Consider the following 22,140-nt stretch of genomic DNA (forward strand, 5'->3'; position numbering starts at 1 on the left):
TAATGTGCGAAGTCCGATGTAATTCATTTACATGACGTAATCACCTCTGAAGTCAAAAAGAAAAATACCCCCGCAATGCTTGCAAGCGTAAATAATACTTACTTCATGCGGTATCGTGATGAAGTTTTTACACGCAAAGGTGAGCTAGCTGTATCGAATCACGTATAATATCGCTTGAGCCGCTAAAATGTACACTGATTACGATGAGGAAGCGCAGGACGGGACTACAAGGAAAGCGATTAGTTTACCGCCAGATGCGTGCCCTAATGTGCGAAGTCCGATGTAATTCATTTACTTGACGTAATCACCTCTGAAGTCAAAAAGAAAAATACCCCCGCAATGCTTGCAAGCGTGAATAATACTTACTTCATGCGGTATCGTGATGAAGTTTTTATACGCAAAGGTGAGCTACTTGTATCGAATCACGTATAATATCGCTTGCGCCGCTAAAATGTACACTGATTACGATGAGGAAGCGCAGGACGGGACTGCAAGTAAAGCGATTAGTTTACCGCCAGATGCGTGCCCTAATGTGCGAAGTCCGATGTAATTCAATTACTTGACGTAATCACCTCTGAAGTCAAAAAGAAAAATACCCCCGCAATGCTTGCAAGCGTGAATAATACTTCATGCGGTACCGTGATGAAGTTTTTATACGCAAAGGTGAGCTACTTGTATCGAATCACATATTTTATCGCTTGAGCCGCTAAAATGTACACTGATTACGATGAGGAAGCGCAGGACGGTACTGCAAGGAAAGCGTTTAGTTTACCGCCAGATGCGTGCCCTAATGTGCGAAGTCCGATGTAATTGATTTACTTGACGTAATCACCTCTGAAGTCAAAAAAGAAAAATACCCCCGCAATGCTTGCAAGCATGAATAATACTTCATGCGGTATCGTGATGAAGTTTTTATACGCAAAGGTGAGCTACTTGTATCGAATCACGTATAATATCGCTTGAGCCGCTAAAATGTACACTTCTCACGATGAGGAAGTGCAAGACGGGACTGCAAGAAAAGCGATTAGTTTGCCGCCAGATGCGTGCCCTAATGTGCGATGTCCGATGTAATTCATTTACTTGACGTAATCACCTCTGAAGTCAAAAAGAAAAATACCCCCACAATGCTTGCAAGCGTGAATAATACTTACTTCATGCGGTATCGTGGTGAAGTTCTTATACGCAAAGGTGAGCTAGTTGTATCGAATCACGTATAATATCGCTTGCGCCGCTAAAATGTACACTTCTCACGATGAGGAAGCGCAAGACGGGACTGCAAGGAAAGCGATTAGTTTACCGCCAGGTGCGTGCCCTAATGTGCGAAGTCAGATGTAATTGATTTACTTGACGTAGTCCCCTCTGAAGTCAAAAACAAAAAGTAATTTCGCGGACTGGAGGTACCGGGGATCGAACCCGGGGCTTCTCGCATGCAAAGCGAGCGCTCTACCTCTGAGCTATACCCCCACAATGCTTGCAAGCGTGAATAATACTTACTTCATGCGGTATCGTGATGAAGTTTTTATACGCAAAGGTGAGCTAGTTGTATCGAATCACGTATAATATCGCTTCATTCTGCTTCCGGCCACCGAGCGTGATGGTTCGTAGGATCATGGCCTCTTCAAGGGCAGCGACAGCGGTCACTTTTGGCCGCGGTAACAGGACCAACGACGATGACAAAGAATATCCGTTTATTCTGCCTCAACTGCCCCAAGGACGAGTGGCGATTAATACCGTGTTTTTGCACGGTGATGTGCGTGCCAGACCTTTCAAGGTCGAGGATTTCAGGGACGCCCTGCTGCCGACAGGCTTGCTGCCGGAGGTGCTATGCATAGGGGCGTACCAGATTAACCACGTCTGGGCGGTGACCATCAAGGATGCGACCGCCACAAAACGACTGGTGGCCCACAAGGAGCTCCAGGTGAAGGGACGACGGTGCGTCATCGTCGACCCACAGGACCAGCAGGTAAAGCTTAGGCTTCACTGGCTTCTGTACGGCGTGGCCGACGAGGACATCCGGACGGCGTTCGCGGCTTTCGGCAAGGTGGAGGAGGTAAGCCGGGAGAGGTGGCGCGTCCAAGGCATGGGGGACAAGACGTCAACCACCAGGACCGTGCTGCGCAAGCTGAAGAGCGGCGTTAAAGTGGAGGACCTTCCACATCAGGTCCGCGTCGGCGGAGAGTTGGCCTTGGTAGTTGTTCCCGGCCGGCCCATGCAGTGCTTGCGTTGCCAGGGCACGGCACACGTCCGCCGTGAATGTAAAGTCCCCCGCTGTTCACGGTGCAGACGTTTCAGCCACGTGGACGCTGACTGCGTGAAATCCTACGCCGCCGTGACGGGCCCTGCTGCAACTGACGTTGCGGCGGAGCACGTCATGGACGTGGTGGAGGCGGAGGACGCTGCGTAAGGAGCCGGAGAACCGGTACCACTACCGACAGGCAGTGCTGCGTTGGACGTAAATGCAGACGTCAAGGTGGCTAAGGCCGCTGCGAAGCCGAGTACGTCGGCACAAGTCGCGAATGCAGAGGAGCAGGTGACGGGGATCGTTAGTGAAGACGCACCCTTTGACGACATGGCGGCAATGGAACAAGACGAGGGAATCAACGACGGCGACCGGACTACGACTCCCGCTCCCGTCAAGCGACCCCACGACGAGACAAAGGACCGAGAGGAGGGTGCAACGAGTTCCAGCGAGGGGCCGCCGACTAAGACGCCTCTTGGGAGGCGATTAGGCTTCAAGCCAAAGCCCAACATCCCGCCGGAGAGAACGCCTGGCGACAAAGCGCCTCCCACGAACAACGCCGGCAAGCCGGAAGGTCCCGGAGGCGGCTAGCCGAGGGCTAGTCGTGAAAGGTAAGCACCATGCTCCTGGGCCTACCTCATTCTTTAGTACAGCATGGCACCTGAACCGTCTCTCAGTATTGCCACACTAAACGTGCGAGGCTTGGCGGCTAGCCGTAGGCAAATTCAAGTCCTACGGTTGGTCACTGACCACGACATAGACGTTCTAGCTGTGCAGGAGAGCAAGGTAGACGGGGAGGAGGAGACTGGGAGCATGGTGCGGCGTTTCACGTCTAGATATTATGCGGTCGTGAGCCACGCGGTAGGGACGTCCGCTGGATGTGTCCTGTTGGTTAACAAGTTACGAGAACTGGTTGTTCAAAGTGTGTTTTCATGTCAGTCAGGAAGGATTGTTATGTGCGATTTTGTTTATTGTGAAGTTGAATTCCGAGTCATATGCATATATGCGCCGAATGGTGTAGAAGAACGTGCATTATTTTTTTCCAATCTTTTTCAGTATATTAGCAGTGAAAAGTGCATGCTTTTGTTGGGGGATTTCAACTGTGTTTTGAGTGCTCGGGATAGATCGAATAATGCTGGTATCCACGATAAAAGCAGTCATATATTGTCTAGGTTGATCAGTGAAAGTGAACTAGATGATGTATGTGAGTGTCTGGAGGGGGAGAGGGAAGTGATGTATACGCGATTTCAAGGTAGTAGCCATGCGCGGTTAGACCGCTTGTACATGTCACAGGACATGATTCCAAAGTGCCACAGTTATTCTGTTGCACCTGTGTCGTTCTCCGATCACTGCTTGGTGATGTGTACCATAGGAATGAAGAAGAAGAGTCAATCTTTCAACTGGGACCAATGGAAAATGAATGCCTTACTACTAAAAGACGCGCCATTTGTAGACGCAATTCATGAGGCCGTTATGGAATTAAGCGATGTATGTATTGAAACAATAGCAGAGAAATGGGAATGGTTCAAACAGAAGGTAAAAATGAAAGCAATAGAAAGATCGAGCTGCTTAAGTGTGAGAGGGAAATGAAAGAACGACACTTACCAAAGATACTTAAACAGCTGTCAGCGCTGGAGTGCGAAGAGCCAGGGGCGTATAAGGAAGATATGCGAACCATTAAAGAACAAATTGAACAGTTGGACAAAGCACGCTATCAAGGTGCTATTGTGCGCGCAAGAACAAACGCATTAGTAGCGGGGGAGACGCCCACCAAAAGGGCGCTTGGACTTGAAAAAGCTCATGGTCGACGTAATCATGTCGATAAGATCTCGTGGAACGGCACGCTTGTCGACGATAATAAGAGCATTGGCCGAGCGTTTTTAGACTATTACCAGTCACTGTTTGCATGTCAAGAAGCCAATGTAGATGAGTTCAAAAAGGTTTTTCTCAGTCGCATGCCGCGATTGAGTGACGACACGAAGGACCTATTAGAAGGGAATATCAGAGAGCACGAAGTCGAAAAAGCAATAAATGATTTGAACAATGGCAAATCACCCGGACCTGACGGTCTCAGCGCATGTTTTTATAAAGCCTTCAAGAAAGAACTGTCGCCCCTGCTAACAGACATGTTTAACGCTGCGTATGTGAACAAAGCTTTGCCGCCTTCTTTTGGTAAAGCGCATACCATCTTGATACCTAAGAGTGACAAAGCGGAGAAACTTGGGCTCGTGACATCTTATAGGCCGATATCGTTAACCAATGTTGATTATAAGATTTTCATGAAGGTTTTCGCAGCCAGACTTCAAAGCGTCTTCAAAGAAATAGTTGCAGACCACCAAACGTGTGGGATCAAAGGGAGGTCAATTTTTTCGAATATTCACACGATGCGGTGCGTGCTCGAGTGCTGTGACATCACTTACGACGGCGTCGCAGTGCTCCAGCTTGACCTCGAGAAAGCGTTTGACTGTGTGTCTCATGATATTTTGTTTGCCATTCTGGATCACGTTAATGTAGGTGCCATCATCACTGAGGGAGTGGCGTTGGCGTATCAGAACTGCACAACACGCTTAATTGTGAATAAATCATTGGGGGCCCCCATTAACGTCATGCGTTCTGTGCGTCAAGGCTGCCCCCTCAGTCCTCTTTTGTTTGCAATTTATATAGAAACGATGTGTTTGGCAATAATTAATTTCACGGACTGGAGGTACCGGGGATCGAACCCGGGGCTTCTCGCATGCAAAGCGAGCGCTCTACCTCTGAGCTATACCCCCACAATACTTGCAAGCGTGAATAATACTTCATGCGGTATCGTGATGAAGTGTTTATACGCAAAGGTGAGCATCTTGTATCGAATCACGTATAATATCGCTTGAGCCGCTAAAATGTACACTGATTACGATGAGGAAGCGCAGGACGGGACTGCAAGGAAAGCGATTAGTTTACCGCCAGATGCGTGCTGTAAAGTGCGCAATCCGATGTAATTTATTTCCTTGACGTAATCACCTCTGAAGTCAAAAAGAAAAATACCCCCGCAATGCTTGCAAGCGTGAATAATACTTACTTCATGCGGTATCGTGATGAAGTTTTTATACGCAAAGGTGAGCATCTTGTATCGAATCACATATGATATCGCTTGAGCCGCTAAAATGTACACTGATTACGATGAGGAAGCGCAGGACGGGACTGCAAGGAAAGCGATTAGTTTACCGCCAGATGCGTGCCCTAATGTGCGAAGTCCGTTGTAATTGATTTACTTGACGTAATCGCCTCTGAAGTCAAAAAGAAAAATACCCCCGCAATGCTTGCAAGCGTAAATAATACTTACTTCATGCGGTATCGTGATGAAGTTTTTATACGCAAAGGTGAGCATCTTGTATCGAATCACATATGATATCGCTTGAGCCGCTAAAATGTACACTGATTACGATGAGGAAGCGCAGGACGGGACTGCAAGGAAAGCGATTAGTTTACCGCCAGATGCGTGCCCTAATGTGCGAAGTCCGTTGTAATTGATTTACTTGACGTAATCGCCTCTGAAGTCAAAAAGAAAAATACCCCCGCAATGCTTGCAAGCGTAAATAATACTTACTTCATGCGGTATCGTGATGAAGTTTTTATACGCAAAGGTGAGCTACTTGTATCGAATCACGTATAATATCGCTTGAGCCGCTAAAATGTACACTTCTCACTATGAGGAAGCGCAAGACGGGACTGCAAGGAAAGCGATTAGTTTACCGCCAGATGCGTGCCCTAATGTGCGAAGTCCGATGTAATTGATTTACTTGACGTAGTCCCCTCTGAAATCAAAAACAAAAAGTAATTTCATGGACTGGAGGTACCGGGGATCGAACCCAGGGCTTCTCGCATGCAAAGCGAGAGCTCTACCTCTGAGCTATACACCCACAATGCTTGCAAGCGTGAATAATACTTCATGCGGTATCGTGATGAAGTTTATATACGCAAAGGTGAGCTAGTTGTATCGAATCACGTATAATATCGCTTGAGCCTCTAAAATGTACACTTCTCACGATGAGGAAGCGCAAGACGGGACTGCAAGGAAAGCGATTAGTTTACCGCCAGATGCGTGCCCTAATGTGCGAAGTCCGATGTAATTGATTTACTTGACGTAATCACCTCTGAAGTCAAAAAGAAAAATACCTCCACAATGCTTGCAAGCGTGAAAAATACTTACTTTATGCGGTATCGTGATGAAGTTTTTATACGCAAAGGTGAGCTAGTTGTATCGAATCACGTATAATATCGCTTGAGCCGCTAAAATGTACACTGATTACGATGAGGAAGCGCAGGGCGGGACTGCAAGGAAAGCGATTACTTTACCGCCAGATTCGTGCCGTAAAGTGCGCAATCCGATGTAATTTATTTTCTTGACGTAGCCCCCCTCTCAAGTCAAAAACAAAAAGTAATTTCACGGACTGGAGGTACCGGGGATCGAACCCGGGGCTTCTCGCATGCAAAGCGAGCGCTCTACCTCTGAGCTATACCCCCACAATACTTGCAAGCGTGAATAATACTTACTTCATGCGGTATCGTGATGAAGTTTTTATACGCAAAGGTGAGCTAGTTGTATCGAATCACGTATAATATCGCTTGAGCCGCTAAAATGTACACTGATTACGATGAGGAAGCGCAGGACGGGACTGCAAGGAAAGCGATTAGTTTACCGCTAGATGCGTGCCCTAATGTGCGAAGTCCGATTTAATTCATTTACTTGACGTAATCACCTCTGAAGTCAAAAAGAAAAATACCCCCGCAATGCTTGCAAGCGTGAATAATACTTCATGCGGTATCGTGATGAAGTTTTTATACGCAAAGGTGAGCTAGTTGTATCGAATCACGTATAATATCGCTTGAGCCGCTAAAATGTACACTTCTCACGATGAGGAAGCGCAAGACGGGACTGCAAGGAAAGCTATTAGTTTACCGCCAGATGCGTGCTGTAAAGTGCGCAATCCGATGTAATTTATTTTCTTGACGTAGCCCCCTCTGAAGTCAAAAACAAAAAGTAATTTCACGTACTGGAGGTACCGGGGATCGAACCCGGGGCTTCTCGCATGCAAAGCGAGCGCTCTACCTCTGAGCTATACCCCCTTTTTTTTCTTTTTTTTCCTTTATTACCGGTAAGCAGCGGTACATAAGAATACCAACATAACTAAGATATGTACAAACACAGATGGACTTCTCATCTGTTAAGTATAAATAATATGCACATGCAGCCTGTCATATTGTAACGGGCTTTGTTCAGAATTCCTTAAGATTGGCCAGGGGTTCCATCTGGCCATCCAAGGTGGGGGACACTCTTGTGTTGCAACCACATCAAGAAAACGTCTTATTTGTTCCCGAAAATACACACGGGCTGGTCTTCTATCGGGATCGCAATAGAAGCCTGCCATGCGGGAGCGCCATATACAGTAGAGGCCAGTCAGCATAATCTGATCAAACGGTGTTCCGTCATCGTCGTCTATCGGCAAAAATCTGATGCCATGTGGGTCAAGAGGAAATTCTTTCTTTATTGTGCGCTGTAAAACATCCCATAAGTATACTCCTTCCCAGCAGTGTAAAAAAACATGGTCTATGGTTTCAGGTTGTTTGCAAATTATACACTGTGAGCCCCATGGCATGTAAAAGCCTCTTTCTTCTAGGAACGTTGCAACTGAAAGTGTACCTGTGTGTAGTTTGAAAAAGAAACTTTTCATACCTGGCGGTACCTGCATTCGTTTGACGCGTTTAAAAACATTCTGGCCTGGGCCTCGACTGTATATGGTTCTGTACAGAGGCGGGGGAAAAGGCTGTCCATTATATCGTTGCGCAGCTTTTTCCTTGAGACATTAAACAAATATTCTTTCGAATACCGTACAGCAAGGAAACGAACACTGAATACAATTTCCCTGTAAAAACCAAACACTGCCGCCGGCACACCTTGGGAGCATACAATCAACTCTGGCAACAAGTGCGCGAGTCTAACTCTACAGACTGTTTGCAAAAAAGGATCATCGTTGTTCCGAAAGAAAGTAAAACGTCCTACTAGTTGCCTAACAAACAGGTGGGCCAGCCCTAATCCTCCATCTTTCACCCGTCTGAACAAATTATTGCGACAACATCTCTCCCATCCGGAACCCCACACAAACACGGCAAAGACTCTGTGGAATTTCTGCACATTGACCCTGTTACAGAAAATGAATTGCATGACATACCATAGCTTAGAGACGAAAAACAAGTTGCATACAGTAGCCCTGGCAAATACTGAAAGGTATTTGGCCTTCCACGCCTCAGCCTTCTCTTTAGCACTTTTAAGCTGGTCCCTGCCAGTACTCGTCACTCTGTTTGTAAGCTTCGAGTGGTGCGCCTAAGTACCTTACTGGCGTTGTTGACCACTTGACATTCGCAATATAAGCAGGAGCCTCAGGCCACTCTCCATGCCAAATACCGAGGCACTTGCTCCAGTTTACTCTACTACCATGTGATTTCACCTGAAGTTTTTCACAACATTTATCGTCTGTAAAATGCTCTCCTTGTCTTTGCAACACACGGCTACGTCGTCAGCATAGGCCAGGAGTTTGACTTCTGACGCTTGCATCGTAAACCCATGAATACATTTGTTCTCAATGACTGCCAAACACAAACTCTCCTAGATAAATACAGAACAAAAGTGGGCTGGCTGGGCAGCCTTGACGCACGGAACGTTGAATGCTGATGGGGGCCCCCAATGTCTTGTTAATTATAAGCTTAGTAGTGCCGTTCCGGTACGCCATGGCTACCCCGTCAGTAATTATGGACCCGACATTTATATGCTTAAGAATGGCATATAAAATACTGTGAGACACACAGTCAAAAGCTTTCTCCAAGTCAAGTTGAAGAATCGCAACTCGTGCCCTTAAGGCGTCACAACATTCCAAAATCGATCTCATTATGTGTACGTTCGTGTTAATGCTTCGTCCTTTGATTCCGCATGTTTGGTGCCGACCTACTATGGTTTCCATTACTGTTTGTAACCTGTCTGCGATTATCTTCATGAATATTTTGTAATCACTGTTGGTAAGTGATATTGGTCTGTACGATGTTACATGTTTCAGTTTCGCAGGCTGGTCAGTCTTAGGGATTAGTACAGTGTGCGCTTGCCCGAAAGAAAGTGGCAATGCGTTTACTTCATACGCTTCGTTAAACACGTCAGCGAGTACAGGCGATAGATCTGATTTAAACAGTTTATAAAAATCGGCACAAAGGCCATCCGGACCGGGTGATTTTCCGGCTTTTAAATCTTCAATTGCTTGTTCAACTTCACGAGTTGATATCGGTGCCTCGAGCCTGTTCTTCGTCTCGTCTCTGAGTTGCGGCATACGCACCAAAAACGCAGCTCTAAAGGCCTCTAGGTCAACAGTTCTCGATGCAAAAAGTTCTTGGAAGTGCTTGAAAAACGCTTGTGCTATCTCCTCACCGTCAGTTATTTCATTACTATCTACTTCAATAGTATCTATGTGATTGCGCCGCGCATGCGTTTTCTCCAGACCTAGCGCGCGTTTAGTTGGCGTTTCATCTGCTGTCAATGCCTCTGCCCTTGCGCGTATAATCGCTCCTCGATATCGCTCTTCATCGCATAGCTCCAATTTCGCTTTGATGCTGCGTAAATCGTCCTTGTATGCGCCCGGCTGGCTGCACTCTAAGGCCGTTAATTTTTCCAACACTGCCCTTAGTTCTTTCTCTTTAGCTCTTTCTTCGTACTTTATTTTACAGGATCGGTCGATGGCGGTTAACTTAATTCGTTGTTTAAAAATTTCCCATTTTTCAGTGATTTGCGCCACTTTGTTGCTTTCTACTTCCTTCAAGTGTTCTTGTACGTTGCATAGAAAAAGCTCGTCCTTTAACAATTTGGAATTCATTTTCCACATTTCCCACGTGAAAGTGTTGCCCTTTCCTTTGCGTCCAACACATGTCTTGACCAAACAGTGGTCGGTGAATGAAATAGGTATGACATCGTAGCTGCGACATATGGGTATAACATCTAGTGTCACGTATATCCTGTCAAGACGAGCATGACTATTGCCTTGGAAGTGCGTGTATTGAACCTGGCGTGTTCCGACTAGGCAATCAGCCACGTCGTCCAAGTCACACTCGCCTAATAGTTCACTGAGGACATGACAGCTTTTATCATTTATTCTCTTGCCTGTTCTATCTCGATCAGCTGAGTACACAATTAAAATCTCCCATAATAATGACCTTTCTATGCGCGCATATGTGCGCCTTTAACGCGGAAAAAAACATCTTGCGTTCATCGCATATATTGGGTGCATATATACATATCACCCGCCAAGAATCATTACCAACAGCAAAGTCGCAGTACACTAGTCTGCCAGAAGGGACACGAAAAATAATTTTCGATCAATAGCCCGGGCAGCTTCTTAATAAATAAAATAACACCTGCCGACGCTCCTTTGGCATGGCTCACTACCGCGTAATACGAAGGCATAAACCTTAGCACCATGCCTCGGGTCTCTTCCTCCCCTTCGACTTTTGTCTCCTGCACGGCTAGAACGTCGAGGTCTTGGTCCACCATCATCCGGTACACTTGGCTTTGTTTACGCTTGGCGGCCAGACCTCTCACGTTTAGCGTGCCCAAGCTAAGCTTCGGGTTGGATGCCATTGCTACTACGGGAAAGAGAGAAAGGCCCGAGGCATCGTGCTCACCGCAACGTCTAGCCAGCGGCTAGACGCCCCCGGGACCGTCCGGTGGTCTGGCATGGTCCGTAGTCGGTGGTGGCTTGTCGCCCTCCTTCCTGTCCCGAGAGATGTTTGGACAGGGCTTGAAGCTGCTCCTTCTTATCATAGTTGACTTTGCAGGCGGCCCGTTGGCGTGATTCTTAGGAGTTGCTTTGCCGTCGGTGACGTCAAGCGGCCTTTTGAAGGCAGCGTTGCCGCTCACTTCCATAGCGTCGCTGTCTTGGGCCGAATCCCCACCTCCTGCGACGAACGTGGCGTCATCAGATACAAGGCGGTTTTCGCTGCCTTTCTCCAGTTCTTCTGAAGAACCTGATGACTCTTCTTTCTTTTCGGGGGTAACAAGGACGCCTTTCGTCTCTCCCTCTGTTTTTGTTGTCGCCTCCGCGTTGTTGGCGCTCACCTGGTCACCCGCCCCTTTGGCGGCGTCCTCGGCTTCAGCAGCATCCATTATCATCTCTGCGGTGATTTCGCTTGCTGGTGGCCCCACGGCTGTGGCGTACGTGCGTACGCACTGATCTTCAGTGTGGCCAAAGTTACGGCATCGCGAGCATCGCGGCACTTTGCACTCGCGACGGACATGCCCTACACCCTTGCACCGTAGGCACTGCATTGGCCGTCCAGGCACCACGACAAGGGCCAGTTCACCTGCTATTCGGATTTGGTGCGGAAGGTCGTCAACTTTCATTCCGCTCTTCAGTTTCAAAAGAACAGTTCGAGACGTGGAATCCTTATCTCCGACGCCTTTGACGCGCCATCGTTCTCGCGTCACTTCAATGTCCTTGCCAAAGGCTGCCAGCGCTGTCTTTACGTCTTCGTCCTCCACCCAGTACAGCAACCAATGAAGGCGAAGGCGTACCTGTTGGTCTTGAGGGTCGACGACTACGCAGCGACGCCCTTTCACGTTGAGTTCTTTCAATGCTAGCAGTTTCTTCGCCGCCTCGTCGTTCGAGAAGGTGACCGCCCAAACATGATTGATCTGGTAGGCACCAAGGGCCACGACTTCCGGTAGCAAACCAGTCGGGACGAGCACGTCTCGGAAGTCTTCGACCCTGTAGGGCCTTGCTCGCACGTCGCCATGCAAAAACACGGTGTTCTTTACAACAGGTCCCTTGGGCAGAGGTGGCAAAATAAACTGGTAGCTCACTTCCTCGTTCTCGATAAGCCTGTTACCGCGGCTGGTAGCCGCAAAAGCTGCTCCATCGGAGCCCATGATTCACACGTCCGCACAGCTCGGCTGCCGGAAGCAGAATCGAGCTATACCCCCACAATACTTGCAAGCGTGAATAATACTTACTTCATGCGGTATCGTGATGAAGTTTTTATACGCAAAGGTGAGCTAGTTGTATCGAATCACGTATAATATCGCTTGAGCCGCTAAAATGTACACTGATTACGATGAGGAAGCGCAGGACGGGACTGCAAGGAAAGCGATTAGTTTACCGCCAGATGCGTGCCCTAATGTGCGAAGTCCGATTTAATTCATTTACTTGACGTAATCACCTCTGAAGTCAAAAAGAAAAATACCCCCGCAATGCTTGCAAGCGTGAAGAATACTTCATGCGGTATCGTGATGAAGTTTATATACGCAAAGGTGAGCTAGTTGTATCGAATCACGTATAATATCGCTTGAGCCGCTAAAATGTACACTGATTACGATGAGGAAGCGCCGGACGGGACTGCAAGGAAAGCGATTAGTTTATCGCCAGATGCGGGCCGTAATGTGCGAAGTCCGATGTAATTCATTTACTTGACGTAATCACCTCTGAAGTCAAAAAGAAAAATACCCCCGCAATGCTTGCAAGCGTGAATAATACTTACTTCATGCTGTATCGTGATGAAGTTTTTATACGCAAAGGTGAGCTAGTTGTATCGAATCACGTATAATATCGCTTGAGCCGCTAAAATATACACTTCTCACGATGAGGAAGCGCAAGACGGGACTGCAAGGAAAGCGATTAGTTTACCGCCAGATGCGTGCTGTAAAGTGCGCAATCCGATGTAATTTATTTCCTTGACGTAATCACCTCTGAAGTCGAAAAAGAAAAATACCCCCGCAATGCTTGCAAGCGTGAATAATACTTACTTCATGCGGTATCGTGATGAAGTTTTTATACGCAAAGGTGAGCATCTTATATCGAATCACATATGATATCGCTTGAGCCGCTAAAATGTACACTGATTACGATGAGGAAGCGCAGGACGGGACTGCAAGGAAAGCGATTAGTTTACCGCCAGATGCGTGCCCTAATGTGCGAAGTCCGTTGTAATTTATTTACTTGACGTAATCGCCTCTGAAGTCAAAAAGAAAAATACCCCCGCAATGCTTGCAAGCGTAAATAATACTTACTTCATGCGGTATCGTGATGAAGTTTTTATACGCAAAGGTGAGCTACTTGTATCGAATCACATATGATATCGCTTGAGCCGCTAAAATGTACACTTCTCACGATGAGGAAGCGCAAGACGGGACTGCAAGGAAAGCGATTAGTTTACCGCCAGATGCGTGCCCTAATGTGCGAAGTCCGATGTAATTGATTTACTTGACGTAGTCCCCTCTGAAGTCAAAAACAAAAAGTAATTTCACGGACTGGAGGTACCGGGGATCGAACCCGGGGCTTCTCGCATGCAAAGCGAGCGCTCTACCTCTGAGCTATACCCCCACAATACTTGCAAGCGTGAATAATACTTACTTTATGCGGTATCGTGATGAAGTTTTTATACGCAAAGGTGAGCTAGTTGTATCGAATCACGTATAATATCGCTTGAGCCGCTAAAATGTACACTGATTACGATGAGGAAGCGCAGGACGGGACTGCAAGGAAAGCGATTTGTTTACCGCCAGATGCGTGCCCTAATGTGCGAAGTCCGATGTAATTGATTTACTTGACGTAATCACCTCTGAAGTCAAAAAGAAAAATACCCCCGCAATGCTTGCAAGCGTGAATAATACTTCATGCGGTATCGTGATGAAGTTTTTATACGCAAAGGTGAGCTAGTTGTATCGAATCACGTATAATATCGCTTGAGCCGCTAAAATGTACACTGATTACGATGAGGAAGCGCAGGACGGGACTGCAAGGAAAGCGATTAGTTTACCGCCAGATGCGTGCCCTAATGTGCGAAGTCCGATGTAATTCATTTACTTTACGTAATCACCTCTGAAGTCAAAAAGAAAAATACCCCCGCAATGCTTGCAAGCGTGAATAATACTTACTTCATGCGGTATCGTGATGAAGTTTTTATACGCAAAGGTGAGCTAGTTGTATCGAATCACGTATAATATCGCTTGAGCCGCTAAAATGTACACTTCTCACGATGAGGAACCGCAAGACGGGACTGCAAGGAAAGCGATTAGTTTACCGCCAGATGCGTGCTGTAAAGTGCGCAATCCGATGAAATTTATTTCCTTGACGTAATCACCTCTGAAGTCAAAAAAGAAAAATACCCCCGCAATGCTTGCAAGCGTGAATTATATTTACTTCATGCGGTATCGTGATGAAGTTTTTATACGCAAAGGTGAGCATCTTGTATCGAATCACATATTTTATCGCTTGAGCAGCTAAAATGTACACTGATTACGATGAGGAAGCGCAGGACGGGACTGCAAGGAAAGCGATTAGTTTACCGCCAGACGCGTGCCCTAATGTGCGAAGTCCGATGTAATTGATTTACTTGACGTAAGCGCGTCTGAATTCAAAAAGAAAAATACCCCCGCAATGCTTGCAAGCGTAAATAATACTTACTTCATGCGGTATCGTGATGAAGTTTTTATACGCAAAGGTGAGCTAGTTGTATCGAATCACGTATAATATCGCTTGAGCCGCTAAAATGTACACTTCTCACGATGAGGAAGCGCAAGACGGGACTGCAAGGAAAGCGATTAGTTTACCGCCAGATGCGTGCCCTAATCTGCGAAGTCCGATGTAATTGATTTACTTGACGTAATCACCTCTGAAGTCAAAAAGAAAAATATCCCCGCAATGCTTGCAAGCGTGAATAATACTTACTTCATGCGGTATCGTGATGAAGTTTTTATACGCAAAGGTGAGCTAGTTGTATCGAATCACGTATAATATCGCTTGAGCCGCTAAAATGTACACTTCTCACGATGAGGAAGCGCAAGACGGGACTGCAAGGAAAGCGATTAGTTTACCGCCAGATGCGTGCCGTAAAGTGCGCAATCCGATGTAATTTATTTCCTTGACGTAGTTCCCTGTGAAGTCAAAAACAATAAGTAATTTCACGGACTGGAGGTACCGGGGATCGAACCCGGGGCTTCTCGCATGCAAAGCGAGCGCTCTACCTCTGAGCTATACCCCCACAATACTTGCAAGCGTGAATAATACTTCATGCGGTATCGTGATGAAGTGTTTATACGCAAAGGTGAGCATCTTGTATCGAATCACGTATAATATCGCTTGAGCCGCTAAAATGTACACTGATTACGATGAGGAAGCGCAGGACGGGACTGCAAGGAAAGCGATTAGTTTACCGCCAGATGCGTGCTGTAAAGTGCGCAATCCGATGTAATTTATTTCCTTGACGTAATCACCTCTGAAGTCAAAAAAGAAAAATACCCCCGCAATGCTTGCAAGCGTGAATAATACTTACTTCATGCGGTATCGTGATGAAGTTTTATACGCAAAGGTGAGCATCTTGTATCGAATCACATATGATATCGCTTGAGCCGCTAAAATGTACACTGATTACGATGAGGAAGCGCAGGACGGGACTGCAAGGAAAGCGATTAGTTTACCGCCAGATGCGTGCCCTAATGTGCGAAGTCCGTTGTAATTGATTTACTTGACGTAATCGCCTCTGAAGTCAAAAAGAAAAATACCCCCGCAATGCTTGCAAGCGTAAATAATACTTACTTCATGCGGTATCGTGATGAAGTTTTTATACGCAAAGGTGAGCTACTTGTATCGAATCACATATGATATCGCTTGAGCCGCTAAAATGTACACTTCTCACGATGAGGAAGCGCAAGACGGGACTGCAAGGAATGCGATTAGTTAACCGCCAGATGCGTGCCCTAATGTGCGAAGTCCGATGAAATTGATTTACTTGACGTAATCACCTCTGAAGTAAAAAAAAAATACCCCCGCAATGCTTGCAAGCGTGAATAATACTTACTTCATGCGGTATCGTGATGAAGTTTTTATACGCAAAGGTGAGCTACTTGTATCGAATCACGTATAATATCGCTTGAGCCGCTAAAATGTACACTTCTCACTATGAGGAAGCGCAAGACGGGACTGCAAGGAAAGCGATTAGTTTACCGCCAGATGCGTGCCCTAATGTGCGAAGTCCGATGTAATTGATTTACTTGACGTAGTCCCCTCTGAAATCAAAAACAAAGAGTAATTTCATTGACTGGAGGTACCGGGGATCGAACCCAGGGCTTCTCGCATGCAAAGCGAGCGCTCTACCTCTGAGCTATACACCCACAATGCTTGCAAGCGTGAATAATACTTCATGCGGTATCGTGATGAAGTTTATATACGCAAAGGTGAGCTAGTTGTATCGAATCACGTATAATATCGCTTGAGCCGCTAAAATGTACACTTCTCACGATGAGGAAGCGCAAGACGGGACTGCAAGGAAAGCGATTAGTTTACCGCCAGATGCGTGCCCTAATGTGCGAAGTCCGATGTAATTGATTTACTTGACGTAATCACCTCTGAAGTCAAAAAGAAAAATACCCCCACAATGCTTGCAAGCGTGAAAAATACTTACTTTATGCGGTATCGTGATGAAGTTTTTATACGCAAAGGTGAGCTAGTTGTATCGAATCACGTATAATATCGCTTGAGCCGCTAAAATGTACACTGATTACGATGAGGAAGCGCAGGGCGGGACTGCAAGGAAAGCGATTACTTTACCGCCAGATGCGTGCCGTAAAGTGCGCAATCCGATGTAATTTATTTTCTTGACGTAGCCCCCCTCTGAAGTCAAAAACAAAAAGGAATTTCACGTACTGGAGGTACCGGGGATCGAACCCGGGGCTTCTCGCATGCAAAGCGAGCGCTCTACCTCTGAGCTATACCCCCACAATACTTGCAAGCGTGAATAATACTTACTTCATGCGGTATCGTGATGAAGTTTTTATACGCAAAGGTGAGCTAGTTGTATCGAATCACGTATAATATCGCTTGAGCCGCTAAAATGTACACTGATTACGATGAGGAAGCGCAGGACGGGACTGCAAGGAAAGCGATTAGTTCACCGCTAGATGCGTGCCCTAATGTGCGAAGTCCGATTTAATTCATTTACTTGACGTAATCACCTCTGAAGTCAAAAAGAAAAATACCCCCGCAATGCTTGCAAGCGTGAATAATACTTCATGCGGTATCGTGATGAAGTTTTTATACGCAAAGGTGAGCTACTTGTATCGAATCACATATGATATCGCTTGAGCCGCTAAAATGTACACTTCTCACGATGAGGAAGCGCAAGACGGGACTGCAAGGAAAGCTGATTAGTTTACCGCCAGATGCGTGCCCTAATGTGCGAAGTCCGATGTAATTGATTTACTTGACGTAGTCCCCTCTGAAGTCAAAAACAAAAAGTAATTTCACGGACTGGAGGTACCGGGGATCGAACCCGGGGCTTCTCGCATGCAAAGCGAGCGCTCTACCTCTGAGCTATACCCCCACAATGCTTGCAAGCGTGAATAATACTTACTTCATGCGGTATCGTGATGAAGTTTTTATACGCAAAGGTGAGCTAGTTGTATCGAATCACGTATAATATCGCTTGAGCCGCTAAAATGTACACTGATTACGATGAGGAAGCGCAGGACGGGACTGCAAGGAAAGCGATTAGTTTACCGCCAGATGCGTGCCCTAATGTGCGAAGTCCGATGTAATTCATTTGCTTGACGTAATCACCTCTGAAGTCAAAAAGAAAAATACCCCCGCAATGCTTGCAAGCGTGAATAATGCTTACTTAATGCGGTACCGTGATGAAGTTTTTATACGCAAATGTGAGCTACTTGTATCGAATCACATATTTTATCGCTTGAGCCGCTAAAATGTACACTTCTCACGATGAGGAAGCGCAAGACGGGACTGCAAGGAAAGCGATTAGTTTACCGCATGATGCGTGCCGTAAAGTGCGCAATCCGATGCAATTTATTTTCTTGACGTAGCCCCCCTCTGAAGTCAAAAACAAAAAGTAATTTCACGTACTGGAGGTACCGGGGATCGAACCCGGGGCTTCTCGCATGCAAAGCGAGCGCTCCACCTCTGAGCTATACCCCCACAATACTTGCAAGCGTGAATAATACTTACTTCATGCGGTATCGTGATGAAGTTTTTATACGCAAAGGTGAGCTAGTTGTATCGAATCACGTATAATATCGCTTGAGCCGCTAAAATGTACACTGATTACGATGAGGAAGCGCAGGACGGGACTGCAAGGAAAGCGATTAGTTTACCGCCGGATGCGTGCCCTAATGTGCGAAGTCCGATGTAATTCATTTACTTGACGTAATCACCTATGAAGTCAAAAAGAAAAATACCCCCGCAATGCTTGCAAGCGTGAATAATACTTCATGCGGTATCGTGATGAAGTTTATATACGCAAAGGTGAGCTAGTTGTATCGAATCACGTATAATATCGCTTGAGCCGCTAAAATGTACACTGGTTACGATGAGGAAGCGCAGGACGGGACTGCAAGGAAAGCGATTAGTTTACCGCCAGATGCGTGCTGTAAAGTGCGCAATCCGATGTAATTTATTTCCTTGACGTAATCACCTCTGAAGTCAAAAACGAAAAATACCCCCGCAATGCTTGCAAGCGTGAATAATACTTACTTCATGCGGTATCGTGATGAAGTTTTTATACGCAAAGGTGAGCTAGTTGTATCGAATCACGTATAATATCGCTTGAGCCGCTAAAATGTACACTTCTCACGATGAGGAAGCGCAAGACGGGACTGCAAGGAAAGCGATTAGTTTACCGCCAGATGCGTGCCCTAATGTGCGAAGTCCGATGTAATTGATTTACTTGACGTAATCACCTCTGAAGTCAAAAAGAAAAATACCCCCGCAATGCTTGCAAGCGTGAATAATACTTACTTGATGCGGTATCGTGATGAAGTTTTTATACGCAAAGGTGAGCTAGTTGTATCGAATCACGTATAATATCGCTTGAGCCGCTAAAATGTACACTGATTACGATGAGGAAGCGCAGGACGGGACTGCAAGGAAAGCGATTACTTTAGCGCCAGATGCGTGCCGTAAAGTGCGCAATCCGATGTAAATTATTTTCTTGACGTAGCCCCCTCTGAAGTCAAAAAGAAAAATACCCCCGCAATGCTTGCAAGCGTGAATAATACTTACTTCATGCTGTATCGTGATGAAGTTTTTATACGCAAAGGTGAGCTAGTTGTATCGAATCACGTATAATATCGCTTGAGCCGCTAAAATGTACACTTCTCACGATGAGGAAGCGCAAGACGGGACTGCAAGGAAAGCGATTACTTTACCGCCAGATGCGTGCCGTAAAGTGCGCAATCCGATGTAATTTATTTTCTTGACGTAGCCCCCCTCTGAAGTCAAAAACAAAAAGTAATTTCACGTACTGGAGGTACCGGGGATCGAACCCGGGGCTTCTCGCATGCAAAGCGAGCGCTCTACCTCTGAGCTATACCCCCACAATACTTGCAAGCGTGAATAATACTTACTTCATGCGGTATCGTGATGAAGTTTTTATACGCAAAGGTGAGCTAGTTGTATCGAATCACGTATAATATCGCTTGAGCCGCTAAAATGTACACTGATTACGATGAGGAAGCGCAGGACGGGACTGCAAGGAAAGCGATTAGTTTACCGCCTAGATGCGTGCCCTAATGTGCGAAGTCCGATGTAATTCATTTACTTGACGTAATCACCTCTGAAGTCAAAAAGAAAAATACCCCCGCAATGCTTGCAAGCGTGAATAATACTTCATGCGGTATCGTGATGAAGTTTTTATACGCAAAGGTGAGCTAGTTGTATCGAATCACGTATAATATCGCTTGAGCCGCTAAAATGTACACTTCTCACGATGAGGAAGCGCAAGACGGGACTGCAAGGAAAGCGATTAGTTTACCGCCAGATGCGTGCCGTAAAGTGCGCAATCCGATGTAATTTATTTTCTTGACGTAGCCCCCCTCTGAAGTCAAAAACAAAAAGTAATTTCACGTACTGGAGGTACCGGGGATCGAACCCGGGGCTTCTCGCATGCAAAGCGAGCGCTCTACCTCTGAGCTATACCCCCACAATACTTGCAAGCGTGAATAATACTTACTTCATGCGGTATCGTGATGAAGTTTTTATACGCAAAGGTGAGCTAGTTGTATCGAATCACGTATAATATCGCTTGAGCCGCTAAAATGTACACTGATTACGATGAGGAAGCGCAGGACGGGACTGCAAGGAAAGCGATTAGTTTACCGCCAGATGCGTGCCCTAATGTGCGAAGTCCGATTTAATTCATTTACTTGACGTAATCACCTCTGAAGTCAAAAAGAAAAATACCCCCGCAATGCTTGCAAGCGTGAATAATACTTCATGCGGTATCGTGATGAAGTTTATATACGCAAAGGTGAGCTAGTTGTATCGAATCACGTATAATATCGCTTGAGCCGCTAAAATGTACACTGTCTACGATGAGGAAGCGCAGGACGGGACTGCAAGGAAAGCGATTAGTTTACCGCCAGATGCGTGCCTGTAATGTGCGCAATCCGATGTAATTTATTTACTTGACGTAATCACCTCTGAAGTCAAAAAGAAAAATACCCCCGCAATGCTTGCAAGCGTGAATAATACTTACTTCATGCGGTATCGTGATGAAGTTTTTATACGCAAAGGTGAGCTAGTTGTATCGAATCACGTATATATCGCTTGAGCCGCTAAAATGTACACTGATTACGATGAGGAAGCGCAGGACGGGACTGCAAGGAAAGCGATTAGTTTACCGCCAGATGCGTGCCCTAATGTGCGAAGTCCGATGTAATTATTTACTTGACGTAATCGCCTCTGAAGTCAAAAAGAAAAATACCCCCGCAATGCTTGCAAGCGTGAATAATACTTACTTCATGCGGTATCGTGATGAAGTTTTATACGCAAAGGTGAGCTAGTTGTATCGAATCACGTATAATATCGCTTGAGCCGCTAAAATGTACACTTCTCACGATGAGGAAGCGCAAGACGGGACTGCAAGGAAAGCGATTAGTTTACCGCCAGATGCGTGCCCTAATGTGCGAAGTCCGATGTAATTGATTTACTTGACGTAATCACCTCTGAAGTCAAAAAGAAAAATACCCCCGCAATGCTTGCAAGCGTGAATAATACTTACTTATGCGGTATCGTGATGAAGTTTTTATACGCAAAGGTGAGCTAGTTGTATCGAATCACGTATAATATCGCTTGAGCCGCTAAAATGTACACTTCTCACGATGAGGAAGCGCAGGACGGGACTGCAAGGAAAGCGATTACTTTACCGCCAGATGCGTGCCGTAAGTGCGCAATCCGATGTAATTTATTTTCTTGACGTAGCCCCCTCTGAAGTCAAAAACAAAAAGTAATTTCACGTACTGGAGGTACCGGGGATCGAACCCGGGGCTTCTCGCATGCAAAGCGAGCGCTCTACCTCTGAGCTATACCCCCACAATACTTGCAAGCGTGAATAATACTTACTTCATGCGGTATCGTGATGAAGTTTTTATACGCAAAGGTGAGCTAGTTGTATCGAATCACGTATAATATCGCTTGAGCCGCTAAAATGTACACTGATTACGATGAGGAAGCGCAGGACGGGACTGCAAGGAAAGCGATTAGTTTACCGCTAGATGCGTGCCCTAATGTGCGAAGTCCGATTTAATTCATTTACTTGACGTAATCACCTCTGAAGTCAAAAAGAAAAATACCCCCGCAATGCTTGCAAGCGTGAATAATACTTCATGCGGTATCGTGATGAAGTTTTTATACGCAAAGGTGAGCTAGTTGTATCGAATCACGTATAATATCGCTTGAGCCGCTAAAATGTACACTTCTCACGATGAGGAAGCGCAAGACGGGACTGCAAGGAAAGCTATTAGTTTACCGCCAGATGCGTGCTGTAAAGTGCGCAATCCGATGTAATTTATTTTCTTGACGTAGCCCCCCTCTGAAGTCAAA

General features: G+C 46.1%; 14 non-coding genes across 14 annotated transcripts; all 14 read right to left on the minus strand.

The window, feature by feature from the left end:
- Positions 1 to 1,392: 1,392 nt before the first annotated feature.
- Positions 1,393 to 1,464, minus strand: Trnaa-ugc (transfer RNA alanine (anticodon UGC)). Its single transcript has one exon. It is a non-coding gene; the product is annotated as a tRNA-Ala (tRNA).
- Positions 1,465 to 4,938: 3,474 nt separating this feature from the next.
- Positions 4,939 to 5,010, minus strand: Trnaa-ugc (transfer RNA alanine (anticodon UGC)). Its single transcript has one exon. It is a non-coding gene; the product is annotated as a tRNA-Ala (tRNA).
- A 1,059-nt stretch (positions 5,011 to 6,069) lies between these two features.
- On the minus strand, positions 6,070 to 6,141 carry Trnaa-ugc (transfer RNA alanine (anticodon UGC)). The gene has a single exon. It is a non-coding gene; the product is annotated as a tRNA-Ala (tRNA).
- Positions 6,142 to 6,673: 532 nt separating this feature from the next.
- On the minus strand, positions 6,674 to 6,745 carry Trnaa-ugc (transfer RNA alanine (anticodon UGC)). Its single transcript has one exon. It is a non-coding gene; the product is annotated as a tRNA-Ala (tRNA).
- Positions 6,746 to 7,276: 531 nt separating this feature from the next.
- On the minus strand, positions 7,277 to 7,348 carry Trnaa-ugc (transfer RNA alanine (anticodon UGC)). Its single transcript has one exon. It is a non-coding gene; the product is annotated as a tRNA-Ala (tRNA).
- A 6,212-nt stretch (positions 7,349 to 13,560) lies between these two features.
- On the minus strand, positions 13,561 to 13,632 carry Trnaa-ugc (transfer RNA alanine (anticodon UGC)). The gene has a single exon. It is a non-coding gene; the product is annotated as a tRNA-Ala (tRNA).
- A 1,588-nt stretch (positions 13,633 to 15,220) lies between these two features.
- Positions 15,221 to 15,292, minus strand: Trnaa-ugc (transfer RNA alanine (anticodon UGC)). The gene has a single exon. It is a non-coding gene; the product is annotated as a tRNA-Ala (tRNA).
- A 1,057-nt stretch (positions 15,293 to 16,349) lies between these two features.
- Positions 16,350 to 16,421, minus strand: Trnaa-ugc (transfer RNA alanine (anticodon UGC)). The gene has a single exon. It is a non-coding gene; the product is annotated as a tRNA-Ala (tRNA).
- A 532-nt stretch (positions 16,422 to 16,953) lies between these two features.
- Positions 16,954 to 17,025, minus strand: Trnaa-ugc (transfer RNA alanine (anticodon UGC)). Its single transcript has one exon. It is a non-coding gene; the product is annotated as a tRNA-Ala (tRNA).
- Positions 17,026 to 17,557: 532 nt separating this feature from the next.
- Positions 17,558 to 17,629, minus strand: Trnaa-ugc (transfer RNA alanine (anticodon UGC)). The gene has a single exon. It is a non-coding gene; the product is annotated as a tRNA-Ala (tRNA).
- A 536-nt stretch (positions 17,630 to 18,165) lies between these two features.
- On the minus strand, positions 18,166 to 18,237 carry Trnaa-ugc (transfer RNA alanine (anticodon UGC)). The gene has a single exon. It is a non-coding gene; the product is annotated as a tRNA-Ala (tRNA).
- A 1,325-nt stretch (positions 18,238 to 19,562) lies between these two features.
- Trnaa-ugc (transfer RNA alanine (anticodon UGC)) lies at positions 19,563 to 19,634 on the minus strand. The gene has a single exon. It is a non-coding gene; the product is annotated as a tRNA-Ala (tRNA).
- A 533-nt stretch (positions 19,635 to 20,167) lies between these two features.
- Positions 20,168 to 20,239, minus strand: Trnaa-ugc (transfer RNA alanine (anticodon UGC)). The gene has a single exon. It is a non-coding gene; the product is annotated as a tRNA-Ala (tRNA).
- Positions 20,240 to 21,558: 1,319 nt separating this feature from the next.
- Trnaa-ugc (transfer RNA alanine (anticodon UGC)) lies at positions 21,559 to 21,630 on the minus strand. The gene has a single exon. It is a non-coding gene; the product is annotated as a tRNA-Ala (tRNA).
- Between the last annotated feature and the right edge of the window lie 510 nt (positions 21,631 to 22,140).

Source organism: Dermacentor silvarum, unplaced genomic scaffold (assembly GCF_013339745.2).
Source record: "Dermacentor silvarum isolate Dsil-2018 unplaced genomic scaffold, BIME_Dsil_1.4 Seq809, whole genome shotgun sequence".
Taxonomy (NCBI): domain Eukaryota; kingdom Metazoa; phylum Arthropoda; class Arachnida; order Ixodida; family Ixodidae; genus Dermacentor; species Dermacentor silvarum.